Source organism: Aythya fuligula, chromosome 4, assembly GCF_009819795.1.
Source record: "Aythya fuligula isolate bAytFul2 chromosome 4, bAytFul2.pri, whole genome shotgun sequence".
Classification (NCBI taxonomy): domain Eukaryota; kingdom Metazoa; phylum Chordata; class Aves; order Anseriformes; family Anatidae; genus Aythya; species Aythya fuligula.
In genome coordinates, this window is record NC_045562.1 from 7,320,582 (window position 1) to 7,334,886 (window position 14,305).

The following is a 14,305-nucleotide window of genomic DNA, read 5'->3' on the forward strand; positions in this document are numbered from 1 at the left end:
TAACGTAGGACCTCTGTTCCTTCAAAACCACAGCTAGCAGCAATGCACCAGGGCCCCTGCCTCTGCTGACACTCTTGGTAAAGAAGAAAAAGGAAAAAAAAAAAAACACTTCTCTGTTGACATCAGTGCAGCAAGGAGTGGGCCCAGCTTTATTCACACCCACACAACATGCTTAATTAGAAACTATTTTCCTCCAAGAGCAGACACTTGAATTCTCTGCGATGTTGCACAGAGCTTCGAGGGGGAGGTACCAAGGGCTGGGGGTGCTGCAGCTCGGAGGAGGCAGATAGCTGTTGGAGAAGAAATTAGGGCCTCGGCTCAGGGTAATTTTGTAATGATCCATAATCAAAGGCTATTTGAACGTTCTTCGGATACTTTCAGAAGCGTTTTCCATCACTTTCAAGATGGATTTGTCTTTAAATCTATTTTCTCCCCAGAGGTAGCAGGGGCCTGAATTTCCCTGCATAAGGCAAGCTACCTGAACGATGAGGAGAAGCCATCTTGTGCTGAAAGTCACTTTTCCTCTCGATTTCTCTTTTTTTTAGCCTGTCATGAGCATTTTCCATCAAGTGCTTTCAGCCCTGTTCCCGGGGAAATGGGCATAGTTGTTTATTAGTATTATAAAGAACAGGTTTATGCCCGACTGAATTAGCAGAGCCTGCGTCCACAGCCTCCTTACAGCTCGGCCATCAGGATTTATGGAGGAGGCATTAACCACTTGCCTTGCATGTACAGTCGCACGAAATTACTGCAGATCACAGCCCATGTGTGACAGCTTAATGGCAGTGCTAAACTGCAGTTAAAGGCAGAGACTTCACAAGAGCTGTCCTAATTCATACCCTAATTGCGTGCCGGGAGGTTTGTGCCTCTAAGTGCTGTCGTGGCTCGCATGAAGGCGAGCAGCTGAGTGTCCCAGCATGTCCGCCCCAGCTCTTGGAGCACGTGTGGGGTGAGGAAACCTGACCAAGTGCAAGCACTGTGCCTTGTTTAAGGTGTGAGAGGGCCTTGCTGGGACCTGGTAACACTTTAAGCCTTCTTCTTAGACTCTTCGAAGCACATAAACTCAGGCACGTGTGCATACAGACCCCCAGCAATTTCTGAGGGTGTGTGCTAGGTGTGGAGGGAGAAGCTGGTGGCTGGGAGTTGCCTAAGGGCAGCAGTGGGGAATCCACAGCGATAATGAAGAGAGGGAGCTGTGCGGAGGCTTCCCGAAGCGCTCGAGTGCCCGCTGCTTTGCTGGAGCCAAGCGCAGTCCTTCCTTCTGCTGCTTAATCCATTTTGATTACTCGATAGCTGACTAAAATTGAGTAAAGCTGTCACTACCGGCAGTGAAGATTAAGATGTGCTGTGCTACTCGTGGTTATTTTCGTTTCAATTTGGAGGATAATGCAGTGCCTCGGCACGCTGGGGCTATGCCTAAACCACAGCCTCCCCTTCCCATCTGCCTGTCCCTTGGCTTCACCTGGCTGAGCAGGTGAAATGGTGAAAACATTTGGATTTTTGCATTAGAATGTGCATTTTAAAGTTAGTTTAGTAAAGCGTACTGGCATACTGAAGTTTCTTTTTGCAAAGAATTCAGAGTTTTGCTCAAGCGTGACTGAACGCATTGATGATTAGTTCAAGATATGGAAAAACAGCAGTTTGCAGAACGTAGAATCTGTGGTTAATTACAGGCGTGGTTTTTTTCAGGGAAGGCTATTTTTTTTCCATTACAGCTTTGATGCTCCTATAGGGTACTTCTTTTCTCAGTAGTTCTCAATCTAACATGTCCAATTAAAATAAATAAATACATAAAAACATTCCCAATTTTACTAAACCCATAATTGCCATACCTGAGCATATTAAAGGGCACAGTATCTGCAGTAGTTTTTTTTACTTTCAGCAGAGGAAAACCTGAGTAATTCACGTAACGTTCAACTTCATACGCATCAGTTGATGGGATGCATACTAAATGCATTTTGCAGCATGAAGAATGTACATCCTATCTTACAAGGCAAGTTACTCTATGTTTTACAAAGACAAACTCACTTCCAGGGAGATTACTCCTAAATGAGGAGAGATTATTTAGTAGTATCTTGTGTCTGAAACCTGGCCAGCATACGAGCCTAGCACTGGATTTCTGGCCTGCTTTATTTTTTTCTTTTTGCTTAGCTGAGGGTTGTTCTCTTCCTCCTGACTACTTCTTAGGCTTTATTTTTTTCTGTTGTGCTTTTGTGTAACTACTGAGGAAGGGCACTGTGAGTCCATTGTAGGGTTTCTGGCACGAGGGGAAGCTGAGCATGACTGCAGCTTTAATATGCTATCATATTATAATGAGGGTTTTGTAATCGGGAGCCTATTACAGAGAGATTTTTCAAGATACAGCTAAAAACGTCCAGGTGGCAAAGAAGCTTCAAAGCAGAGTTAAGGCAGTCTGCTGGAATTGTACTTGGGATAGCATTAACTTCATGGTGACGTCTTTTGGCTTGTGCCTCTTTGAAAAAGGCTGAACCATCAACCCCATTGCAAGAGTCTGGGGAAATCCAGGCCTGCGTTCCCATCAGAGACATGCGTCCACTTCCAAGCTACCCCACAGCCAAGACCAACGGGGCCTTTTTATTTCGGGGAACCATATAATAAAGGCTGTAGTAGTCGATGTGCTGTAGGAGTGAGTTGTGTCCCTGCGATGGCAGCCTGTGATTAGGAGGAGCTGGGTTTCCTCCTCGGACAAGGAGAGAGCAGGAGGAAGCCGTGCTCCTCACACAGCGTGATCAGGTTACTGGCTGTGCAGCACAGCCAGGGCTAAGCAACCACTCCTGCTGATGCTGCAGTCCCAGCAGCAACCCAGAATGAAACCCCAGCCAGCAGTCAATGCATGAATCAATGTAGCTAATTTTTTTTATTATTATTATTATGCAATGAAAACAAATAATCAGATGCCAGGAAGAGCTGCTTGATCCAAGGGCTACACTTTCTTCCTCCTGATAAAGATAACAGTGGCTCCCCCCTTTTTTGAAGTAGTTATTGAGCAGCTCAGTGGGATGCTCTGAATGGTGCTTGCAGGGAATTTATTCTACTGGAAAACTTACTATTCCTAAAGACTGGAAGTGCAGCATTAAAAAAAATCACTAAACCAGCACCAGTTACCCAAGACAATGGGAGCAGCCAGGTGTTCCCCTATATTCCTGATGAGAAAATTCATGCAGAGAAGTTAAGGGGCCTGTCTAATGGGCAGGGAGCAAAGCTTTGTGGGCCACTCCACCTTCCCAGAAATAAAGATGCTCTCTAAAGATGCAATAAACAACGAGAAGTTCCTACTTCCAGTGAGATATGCTTGATTTTGCTCCTGATACTTACCATGAAAGCTCTGATTTAAAGGATTACTGGGAATGTGGACAAGGGGAAAAGTCCTGAATACTTCTAAACTGACTCAATGCTTGGTTAAGGCCAACCTGTCAGTTGGATGGGTTGTTATCAACTGAATCTTAAGCTGATTTACAGCCTTGGCTCCTCCAGTGCTTCAAGAACTGGAAAAAGCAGCACTTGAAGCTTACTGCTAAAGTTGGCCTGCTGAGTTACTGAACTTTGAGGAAGATGGTAACGGGATAAAGGATTGTTTATCTTCTTCTTCATCGAAGATTTATGAAGGTGGCTTTGTAACAGAAGACAAAATTAGTAGTGGGAGTTAAAAATACAGTCATCCTCAAATAGATTATGAAATTGCAAAATCCAGAGATGGATAACCTGAGTGCAGGTTGGACAGATTCTTGAAATAAATGTTTAAAAGGGAGGGGGGGCGGGGGGGGGGGGGGGGAGAAGGAAAAGGAAGGGAAGGGAAGAAGAAAGGAAAAGAGGAAAAAAGAGCATTTTTAGACTGATGGGGGTGCTTCAAAGTAAAATGGCTGAAAAAGGTAGTGGGAAGAACAAAGGATATGAAAGGAGGATGGCCGTAAAGCTCAGAGAAAAGGGTCCTTTAGGCAACATTTATGTTTGTATGTCAGATGAGGAATAGAAGATTCATGGGACAAGAATTACTCCTTTTTTCTGTTTTTCCAAATTCAGAAAACACAGATGAACACAGTAATTGTTCCAAGCAAGCTGCAAGGAATAGATATCAGCCAAGTGTCTAAGATGAGGAACTCAACAGTGCCGTTTCCAGTCTGAGAGAGGAATGAGAAAGTAAGTTGGGGGTGCTGTGGGAAAGCATTTGTGTTATGTGGCAGTTAGCTCTTCCAAGCATGGCTCTAAGGTGGTGTTTTCCATAGGACAACATCCCAGCCATGAGAGCTTCCAATCTATTTTGGTTTAAGTGGCAGTGAATTTGTCTGTTGTGAGGGTTTTGAAAATCTCCGTATCAGAAGGTAGATCTGATGAGCAGTGTGTGGGTATTCATGCGTGCAAATGAGAGGTTCCTATGTCTTGCATGAGTGTCCCTCCAATTGGCCACTGCCTGACGTGTGGTACACCTCTCCCCTTCTTCAGTTTCATATAATTTTGGTTCAAGACCACAGAGATGCTGCCAGTGAGGGTTTCACCACAACCAACGTTCCAGCACAAAGGGTCACTTTTGACTCATCATGCAATTTTGATGAAAAAGGCAGTTAGAAAACTCCCAAGCCCAGCTGTCATTTCAAATGTCCTTCTTTCTGAAGGGGAAAAGCTTTTTGGAAAAAGGATTATATTTTTGCTTTACCTACAGCCTCTGAATGTGTGCGTGCTTCCAGAGATAGATCCCTTCAAACGAGAATGCTTCTTGTGAGCCATCACAAGCTTCATCCTGGGTTGTATGGACTGCCTTGATTCAGAAACATGCAGCAATTGCTGGCAGAGCTATACTGAAATCCAGGCTGTGGCACAGCAGGACACTGAGTTTAGAGCCTTAAGCATGCACTTGAAATCTTTAATGATTGTGAGTTATTGAGGAGAAAGGTGGGCAAAATCAGACTTTAATAAAGACAGCCACAGAAATTGTTCTGTTCTGCTACCTCAGGCAGAAACCTGAGTTACCTTCCCATTGGGTACGGCAGCGTCAGATGGTTGATAGAGCAAAATAGAGTGAGTCTTCACATCACACTTACGTGGAAAACCCATTGTAACTTTTGGCAAATCTTGCTGTTTCAAAAAGAAGGAAAGAAACAAAACAAAACACACAAAAAACATGTTGACTTAGTACATTGTAATTTAGAGGACCTCCAGAGAACAGGTCCAACAGTTTTCCAAATTCAAGCTACTCTAGCTGCTCATTAAGGACACTACTTGGATCACGGACGCTGCCAGAGGTGCCGTTTTGGATATGAAGGTGCTAGCATAATTTTAGGAACAGCTGTAGGGAGAAATGGAAACCTCTATTTCTGCAATCAGTGCAAGTATATAAGTGGCTGTTGGAGTCCTGAGTGGAAAAACACAATGTTTTACTTGCTTTTCCTCTTTCTGCTCCTTTCTTGGATGTGAAACTATCCGCAAGTCTTGGTTTAGCAGCTAGTGAATAGGGCTCTATGAGTACAGTATGTATTTTTTAGAATTGTAACTTGTAGAAAGGAAACATAAACCTGGATAATTCTTAAAGAATATATTGTAAAATTTCCAATTGTTTTGAATTGCAAATTTTATCAGTTACCAGTGGATTAAACTGAGTTTTTTCGAAGGGGCAGAAGTAAAGACTGGAACGGAAGAGAACTAGATTAAAGAATATTCAGATAAGATGGATGTAGTGCAGTCAGCAGGGCCTGATGGAGTTCACCCCTGAGTACTTAAGGTGCTGTCTGAAGCAATCTCTGAGCCATTAGTGATTATCTTTAAGAACTCATGGAGGAGAGAGGAGGTCCCTGAAGACAGGAGAAGGGCAAACAGAGTGTATTATGTTTTAAAGAGGGGAGAAGGAGGACCCTGGGAATTACAGACCTGTCAGTCTAACTTAGGTCCTTAAAAGATACAGGAACAAATCATTAAACAATCAATTTGCAAGTAGCCAGCTGATATGGTGATGGAAAAAAAAAAAAAAAAGAAAGAAAAGAGAGAAAAAAGAAAGAAAACATAGACTTGTCAAGAACGATTGATGTCAAATCAATCTCATTTCCTTCTTTGTCACAGTAGCTTGTCTAGTGAATAAAGAGGAAGCAGCAAATGCAACAGTGCTTGATTTTAGTAACACTTTTTGACATATATGACAGGTTAAGGAGTATGGTATAGATATAATTACAATGGGGTAGGTGCATAGCCTGTTGAAAAATAGCTCTGTAGCAACAGCTAGTGCTGGATCGCTGTCAGGGAGGATATTTCAAGTATGTAATTCAGCAGCTTGTCTTATACCCAGGTTTTAATAAATACTTTTTCTTGGAAGCTGAACAACAAGCAAACAAGTGCAACCTGTGGATGGCACAATTAGGAGATACCAAAAGACCAAGGAGGCCAGGATCTGAACTTGAAATGATCTTTACAGCTTGGGGAAATGATTCTGAAATATTACAATGAAATTCTCTCAGGAACAGTCCAAAGTGCTGTACCTGGGAAGACGAGATGCAGAGACATGATGTGGGGCGGTGGTGGCTGGGGAGAATAACTAGGCAGCAGTATGTTTGTAAAGGACTTGAGGATTGCAGAGAATCATGAATTAAATGTTCTGGGTTGTGTGAGGAGTGCCATCCTTAAGACACAGCCTATGATTACTTTCCTGTCTTTGCTTCACTTCTGGTACTGCATCCATTTGTGGGTGCCACCTTTTGCTGCAAACGAAGAGGAAACAGAAAATACAAGGAAACAGAAAACACCAGGAAAGCAGTCAGAGCATAGAGTGCTGAGAAGCACGAACTGCGAGGAGATGCTGAATTGGGAATTGGGTTTGTTTACTTCAGGAAAGAGAAGGCTGAGAGAGAAATATGACAAGGCTTCCAGTATATATATGTATGTGTGTATATATATATATACATAAGTGGTGGCTGTGAACAAGACAGTGATCAATTGTTCTCTTTGGTCACAGAGAGGATAACAAGCAGAAATTATCTTAATTTGCCACTTAATGTCAGGGTGAGAAGAGTTGGCGCTGTCATGCAAGGATGCTCCTTGCTGTTGTGTTTTTGTTTTTTTTTTTTTCCTTTTCTCTCTTTCAGACAAGTCAGACAGTGCCTGTTGGGAGGCCCTGGCTCTGTTTCAGTGCAGGGAGCTCATTCCATGAGGTTTCATACAGCCTCACATTTCTGCTCAGAAAAAAAAAAAAAAAAAAAAAAAGCAAAACTGTTCTTATCGCTAGAGTTTCCATTTTAACACTGCTTTGACTATATGCCAGAAATTGTTTGATTTGATGGCCTTACATTGCTCACCACGAAAATGTCAACATTTATTCTCTGTTACCATCCTCTGTACTGAAGATACTGCAGTATTTCAGTTCATAATAAGCCAGCTGGTCCATTACACATACTCTCTTTCTGAACATCAATTACTGCCTGCTTTAGACTCTCCTTCGTTCTCCATGGCAGCATCACTCCAAACCTTATTTCGTGGAAGATAAGAGACAAAACAGGCTTATATAAATATTAAATGAGAATGTTGTGAAAAGAGATTATCTGAGAATCTGTCCCTTGGAGAGAGAAGCAGAGCAGACCCTCGCATTAAAAACATCTTAATGCTGCTCTCCAGCAGAGCACAGACACCCCTGAGTACTCCAGTAATCAGATTCTGACACAGGCAAAGTCCCAGGGCTTTTTTGTCATGTTGCTGGCAGGGATTTCAGTAGCCAGCTCCTGGCTGACCCCAGGGCGAGCAAAAGACAAGGCTGAGGGATCTGTGGGACCAAAATCACTCTGATGGAGGCATCGGGGAGAGCATGGGGACAGCCCCATTCAGGTTGACCCCGTGGTTCAGCAGTGTTGACAGCTACCTTGGTGACTTTTTTCCTCATGTTGTCACCTATTGCAACTCAGCCGGTCCCTTCTTTAAGTGATACATAGGCTACGCCACCGCCGGGAGAAGTCATTGATTATAGGGTACGTTAGCAATAATACCACGGTTAACATGGGGTGGTTTGTTAGAGCGGCGAACACCCTCCGCTTTGCTTTCAGTTATTAATTAACCAACCAGTCATTAACTGCTGCTAACAATTGATTTACAGGGAATTATTGCTTAAATAGCAGGAGGTATTTAAGAGGAAAATAAATTAAAACAAAGAACTGCTGGATCCTTGGGCACAGAAAGGACTCCTTGTAATATAGAGAATGGCTGCTACAGCCCTGTAATTACAGAGTGATAAACAGTCATTGGGAAGTGCGTTCCTTTCCAGAGACAATGACATTATGTCTCCTGGAAAGAGCCCCTTTGTCTGCGCTAATTGAATGATCTGAAATGAATGATGTTATCAGAAACCTAACCCAGGCAACTAATGTTATATTTATGGGTTATCAAAAATATTTAATCGCAGCCACGGTCTCTCCAAGATGTGTCATGGACACTGCAGCATCCAAAAGTATGATTGAGGGCTGGTATGGCACATTATCTTAATTATAAAGCAGAATTACAAGTTCTTCCATTGGTTCTGCCTCCCTCCACACTGGCAGAACAAATGAGACCTATTAACCCAAGTGCAAGTGAACACCGCCTCCTAATGACATTTTTTCCTCTCTGTGGGCAGAGAGAAAGAAAGTGGTTGCATTTTTTTTTTTTTCCCTGGGAAATAGTGACACAAATCAATTTATGGGGCTCACAACACGTGCAAACCTCTCTCGCAGCTCCTCCTGCTGAATCTGCCCGCGCCGGTGCCACCAAGGTCAATGCCTGGGTTGACTTAGCAGGCGTCGCTGAGCTCTTCAGCCTGCATTTGCCATTTCCAAGTTTAACCGTGTTTCACTGCCCTCTCCTGGAGCCAGAGGTTGAATGCTGCATTTTAGGCCCTTCACTGCAGCATTAGCAAAGATTAATTTCATGTGACGGCAAAGAGAGAAGACTACTGCTCCTTCAGACCTGAGCCTGTGAGATGGACAGAGAAGAGGTGGGAAGGTATTGCTGAAAAAAAACGTGTCCTGTGCTTCAGTTTTTGGGATTGTTTGGTTTTGTGGATACATGCCAGTTTTTCTCTTCCACATGTCTTTTTAAGATGTGATTTCTGTAAATAGGCTGGCAAAAATTTGACCTGCCCCAGGAGATGAGTAGTGGTATGGAGGCTTTAGGGGAACTCCTTGAGGGGCTTCTCAAATCTTCGATCAGGATCTCCATTTTTGTTTGCTGTTTTTGTTCATACATGCTGCAGATATTTCTTCAGTCCTTCAATGAATGCAGGCATTTCTGACTAAAACTTTAAACTCCCAAAGCTTTTCTTGCTTGGCTTCTGCTAGTTTGATTGCCATTTTTGTTTCGGGTTTAGATGTGTTATGAACATCTTGGAAAGTCCATTGTGACCTCTTGCCTTTGACAGCTCCTCTGCCTTTTCATTCATTTCTAGGTACAAGAATATTTAACTTTGTGATTACCTGCAAAATAAATAGCTGCTTATGAAAGGCTGTGGAGAACAACAGAAATTGAACATAACTTGGGGTTTGGGACCTTTTGCATTTCCTTATTCTGGCATTCCTACATGGCTGGATTTCAGTACGTTTCAGTACCAGGAGGTGGCACTGACAATCACAGGGATCTGCAGCAGACCTAAAAGGAAAACCAGTTGGTAAAACCTCTGTTGATGCAAAGTATGACTACAGCTGTGTGAGTCTTCGCAAAGGTCTGTACGTCTCTTTTGGCTTTTTTTAGCAGCCTGCAGAAGAGTGGGAGACAGTCCCTTTCCAGCCAAAATTCTCAATTCAGTCCCAAAAAGGCAATGCAGGATTTTTATAGGTTATATGATGTGGAAAGATGAGCTAGCAAGTAGAGTTTCAGTATCGTGATTCCCTACAGTATTTGAGAACATCAGCAACCTGTTATCAGGTCAGATGTACTTAATCCTTCCAAAACGCACCTGAGATCATTCCGGCACTCCCGGGGCAGGAAGAAATAGGTAACTCTGGCACATTTTTTAGACTGGGAGATCTTTTGTGATGGTTGTAGAGCTGGAGTCAATAAACAGCCTAAATGCCTTCATTTACCTCACAGGACAGCAGTGCTTGGTGGCGAGGTTCAAGAGACAGATACCGAGGCCTGGGACAGTGCTTGGTACCTCAGTGTGGATCAGTAGGTCTTTTGGGGCTCTGGTTTGTGGACTGTTAGTACCCTGTCGGATGTCAGGAGGCATCCTAAGAAGTGAAAAGTTATTTTTCAACAGTCATGCACGCAAGCAAAGAAATGAGCCAAACTGGTGAACGGAAGACACGAACCATCGGGTGTCGGCCTACCTCGGTTTGGGTGCTGAGGCAAACCGTCATGGTGACGCTGCCCAGAACAGTGCTGGGGAAAAACAGAAAAATATTGGAAGATCTGGAATCACATTTAGGTGCAGGTTCCTCACTCGGGGCTGTGGGAAAGGCCAGCAGCTGCCCGCCGCTCCTGAGGAAAATGGATTCCCCTCAGTCTTTCAAGGAGCGAGGAGAGAGACATTTCTTTGAAAAATATGAAGGGTACTTGCAGTAACTCTTGCCTGAAGGCATTTTTGAGATATTGGGAGTACATTGTCCAAATCTCCCCTCAGCATAAGAAGATTTAAAGCTAAATTTCTGATCTCCAAAGGGAGTTTCCAAGCTGTCAGTGTGAGAGCAAGGGATGTCTTCCTCAAAGCTCACACCAGGGCTACCTGATTTCATTTCGTAAGACCAATGGGGCATAAACGTGAGGTGTCAAAATAAGACAGCTGTGCACATGCCCAGATGTGGACCTTTCCAGCAGGAAAGCTGCTTCCAGCAATTGGTTTGCCTTGGGCAGACTGAGCCTGGGCATCTCAAGCACAGTCCTCCGCGAGGCCTACCCTGAGATGCCTGAGGAGTAAGACGTAGCAGGAAAACTAAATAAATCATGAGCTATTGGAGGACACAGTATTTTTAGGCAGTTGTTTGTGATGGGTTTTGGTTGGCTACAAAGCCTGTTTCTCATTACGCAGCCTGCCCAACATGTGGTGCAAACTGCCTCAGGCCTGGGAGTGAGCAGGTTCTCAGTTTCCCCATTTTAGCTGTCTGTGAGAGTATGAAGGACCCAATACAACTAATAAACCAGTGATTGATTCAGTCTGGCTAGTGACGGTTGTCTCTGATTGTATCACCAGCTCTTCTCAAAACAGTTACCATAGTAATGAAAAATATCTGCAAGGACTCGGAGATTTTTAGGGACAGCAAATGGACAGTATAGTACAAAGAGTATCCAAGAAAGAAGTCATGAGGTGGAGGCTGTACTGGATTGCTTCTCTGGATGCTGTCTGTCTTAGAGAGAAGTAACCACAGGCCCATTCATTTGCACACCTGATCTTTGCTTTATCTACATCTCCCAAGATAGACAGGGATTGCCTGTTGAATTTTGCTTTTGTTTTTAGATAGGTTTTTAACTGAACTTAAAAGAGAGTGCCTTGCCTAAACATTCAGCAGAGTTCATTTTTTATGCAGTAGGAACTGACCTGCCATTTATTTAATGTCATCTTTCTTTTTTTTTTTTTTAACGTTTAATCAATATTAATTGATCTTTATTGTTCTTAATTCAACTAAACGAAGTATTGTGTGTTTGAAAAAGCCATTTAATTGATGAGGTAGGTATAACAATTACTTTGTTGTTTTACTCTGTTGTTATCTAATTAATGCAGAGTGTTTTATTTGTTTGTTTGCTTTTTTGTATTTTAGTTTTACTTTGGAAGTAAAAATTCAAGGGTCTTAATATTGGGAGAATGAATACATTGCTGTGATGTTGAACAAAAGTACTAGGAAAGCTGCTAAAATATATGCCAGAGAATTAGTAGCAGCATTTAAAGGAAGCTTATTTAATGTTGCCTCCTGTCAAATCAGGGCTTTTGGTGGATATTGGAGAATTTAGGTCAAGCTACAGCAAAGACAGACTCTGACTAGAGTTTTACAGCAGCTTTAAGACCCCAATTAGTCTGTGGGCTTCAGATTCTCGAACGAGCTTTGTGTGAGGTGTTGTGAAATCATGGATAACTCAGGAACCAGTCAGTGATTTATGTTATCTCCTTTCCTCGTTTGTTATTTGAAACACAAAAAGTATTTGTTCACCCTTTCCATTATTCTTGGAGGCTTGATGTGTTTTTAAATCCCTGTTCACTAATATGAATGTTTCAAGGGTCTGGTGCTCCCAGCAAGGACCATGAGCAGGAAGGGGCTGTGGGGAGGGTTGTGAGCATCTCTGAAAACGCCTGCGAAGAATTTCCTTGCTCAAAGCTATGTGAAATATGTGAGAGGAGTAGAGAAGAGAAGGCTGACATTTAGATTAAGAATTGTTGACCACCAAGTGTTTTTGGGACTGAATATCTGGCAGCAAATAAGGTGAACTGAAGTGTAGCTTATCTGTTTGGCTGGGTTTCCAGGGCTAACAAGTCACTTATCCAGGAAACAGACTGATTGCTGAGGGAGGAGTGGGGCTGGAAAAATATTTTTTTTACTGAGGATGCTTTCAAAGGTGCTCTTCCCTTTTGCTGATTATTCCCACGCTGCTGTTTTCCCCCTCCGTCTGTGTAAGGCTCACCTACATCTGGGTGCCAGTGTTTGCGCCTGAAGGGTGACATTTTGATGAAATATCAGGGCAGAAGGCTTCACCCTAGCCATGAGATTAGTCTGTAGCTGTCTGGTTTTATCTAGCACCTCGCATCAGAAACTGATTGTTTCACCTACAGGATTTGTTCAAGCTGATTTTATTGGTGGAACTATTGAGGCATTGACAAATAATAAAGAATAACAAAGAAACACAGATTGAAATAACAAATCTTTCCCTCAGCTGGTTTTGTTTGCAACATCTGAGATTATTTCTGCACAAATGGAACTCTCTCATGAAGAAAACATTTCTTAAAGAACAAGAAACACGGTGGGGTATGACACGGAGCTTGAATCTTCAATCCATGCTGGAAGAAAGGCATACATGCACACTAGTGGTCTCTGTAAATTCTCTGTAGAAAAGTTTTTTGTAATTTCTTAAGGGATGGAAAAAAAAAAGACAGAGAAATTCATCTAAAGAGGATTTAATAGGATGCAAAATATTTGTAGGATTTTTTTTTTCAGCCATCTCACAGCATTCATTTACTGTGCTCTGACGTTTAAGTTCTGTATGCAGAAAACACCACTCTTGGGAGGGATCATTTGCTTTCTACGGCTTCTGTCCACAGGGGCTGGGCAGCCTCACCATAGAGGCAATCCAGCTGCACAAGGTCAGTTTGATATTTCAGCAGTAGCTTAAATGGTTCTAGCAACAGCAAAGGAGCCAGGGGGAACCCCACTCCACACCTTGTTCTTTATCCTAAAACTGCTTGCATAGAGAGGAATGATCCTTCAGAGAGTTGACACTCACTGTTAAGTGCATAAAGGTGAGGGGGACCTTTTAAATCCAATGTTCACATCTCTATGTACAGATTCTTTTCCCAAAATTAAGAACTTTTGGCCTCGCTCGCAGGAGGCTTCTTCTGTCACCTAATGAGCAAGTGTGAAATACACACGGAACACAAACATGCCCTGGGAATTACCAAAATAAATAACTAAATGCATACATGCAAGCAATGGAACACTGATTCAGGACACTGCCCAGCTACCTGCAATGGCAGCTTGCCTGAAATAGCCTTGCAATGCTATGAGCAAGCTGCCTGTTGTGTTTTTTGTTTTTGTTTTGTTTTTTTTTTCAGAGCCACAGCAAGACTTGCAAGGCGTTGTTTTGAAGTGCTGCTAGCTCTTCCTACAGTTCGTCACGGATCTTGTTAGGAAATGAAGGAGAGGAAACTGGGCAACCGCGCTGCTGGGCCACGAGGAAACACACAATGAGCATAATGAAGCCAGCAGCTGCAGGACAATGGGAGCAGGCTGGGGCTATTTTTGTTAGATGGGAACAATCAATCGAACGTGTGAGACCTTATCACGCTCCCTCCCCGCCTTCTCCCCCTTTCTTGAGCACTGGAAATTTTCCCAAAGAGCTTTCCTTTTCTCTTAGTAAAGATGATTACCATCATAATTTTCTCTTTCATCTCCAAGCAGGTTTCTTTTGGAAGTCTTTGATGGCTTCCTCTGAGTGCGGCTATATTGTCTTGCTGTGACAGAGTGATTTGCAGCTGGGTCGCGCTCAGCATCAGGAAACCTGGAACAGTGTTCACCAGCATTTATGAGTGGGTAAGGGTCCCCTAACCTCTCCTTGCCTGGGTGCAAAGGCTGGAAGCATTGCTCCCAAAGTTATCTTTGCAGAAAAAAAAAAAAAAAAAAAAAAAAAAGGGAATTTGGACTGGGCA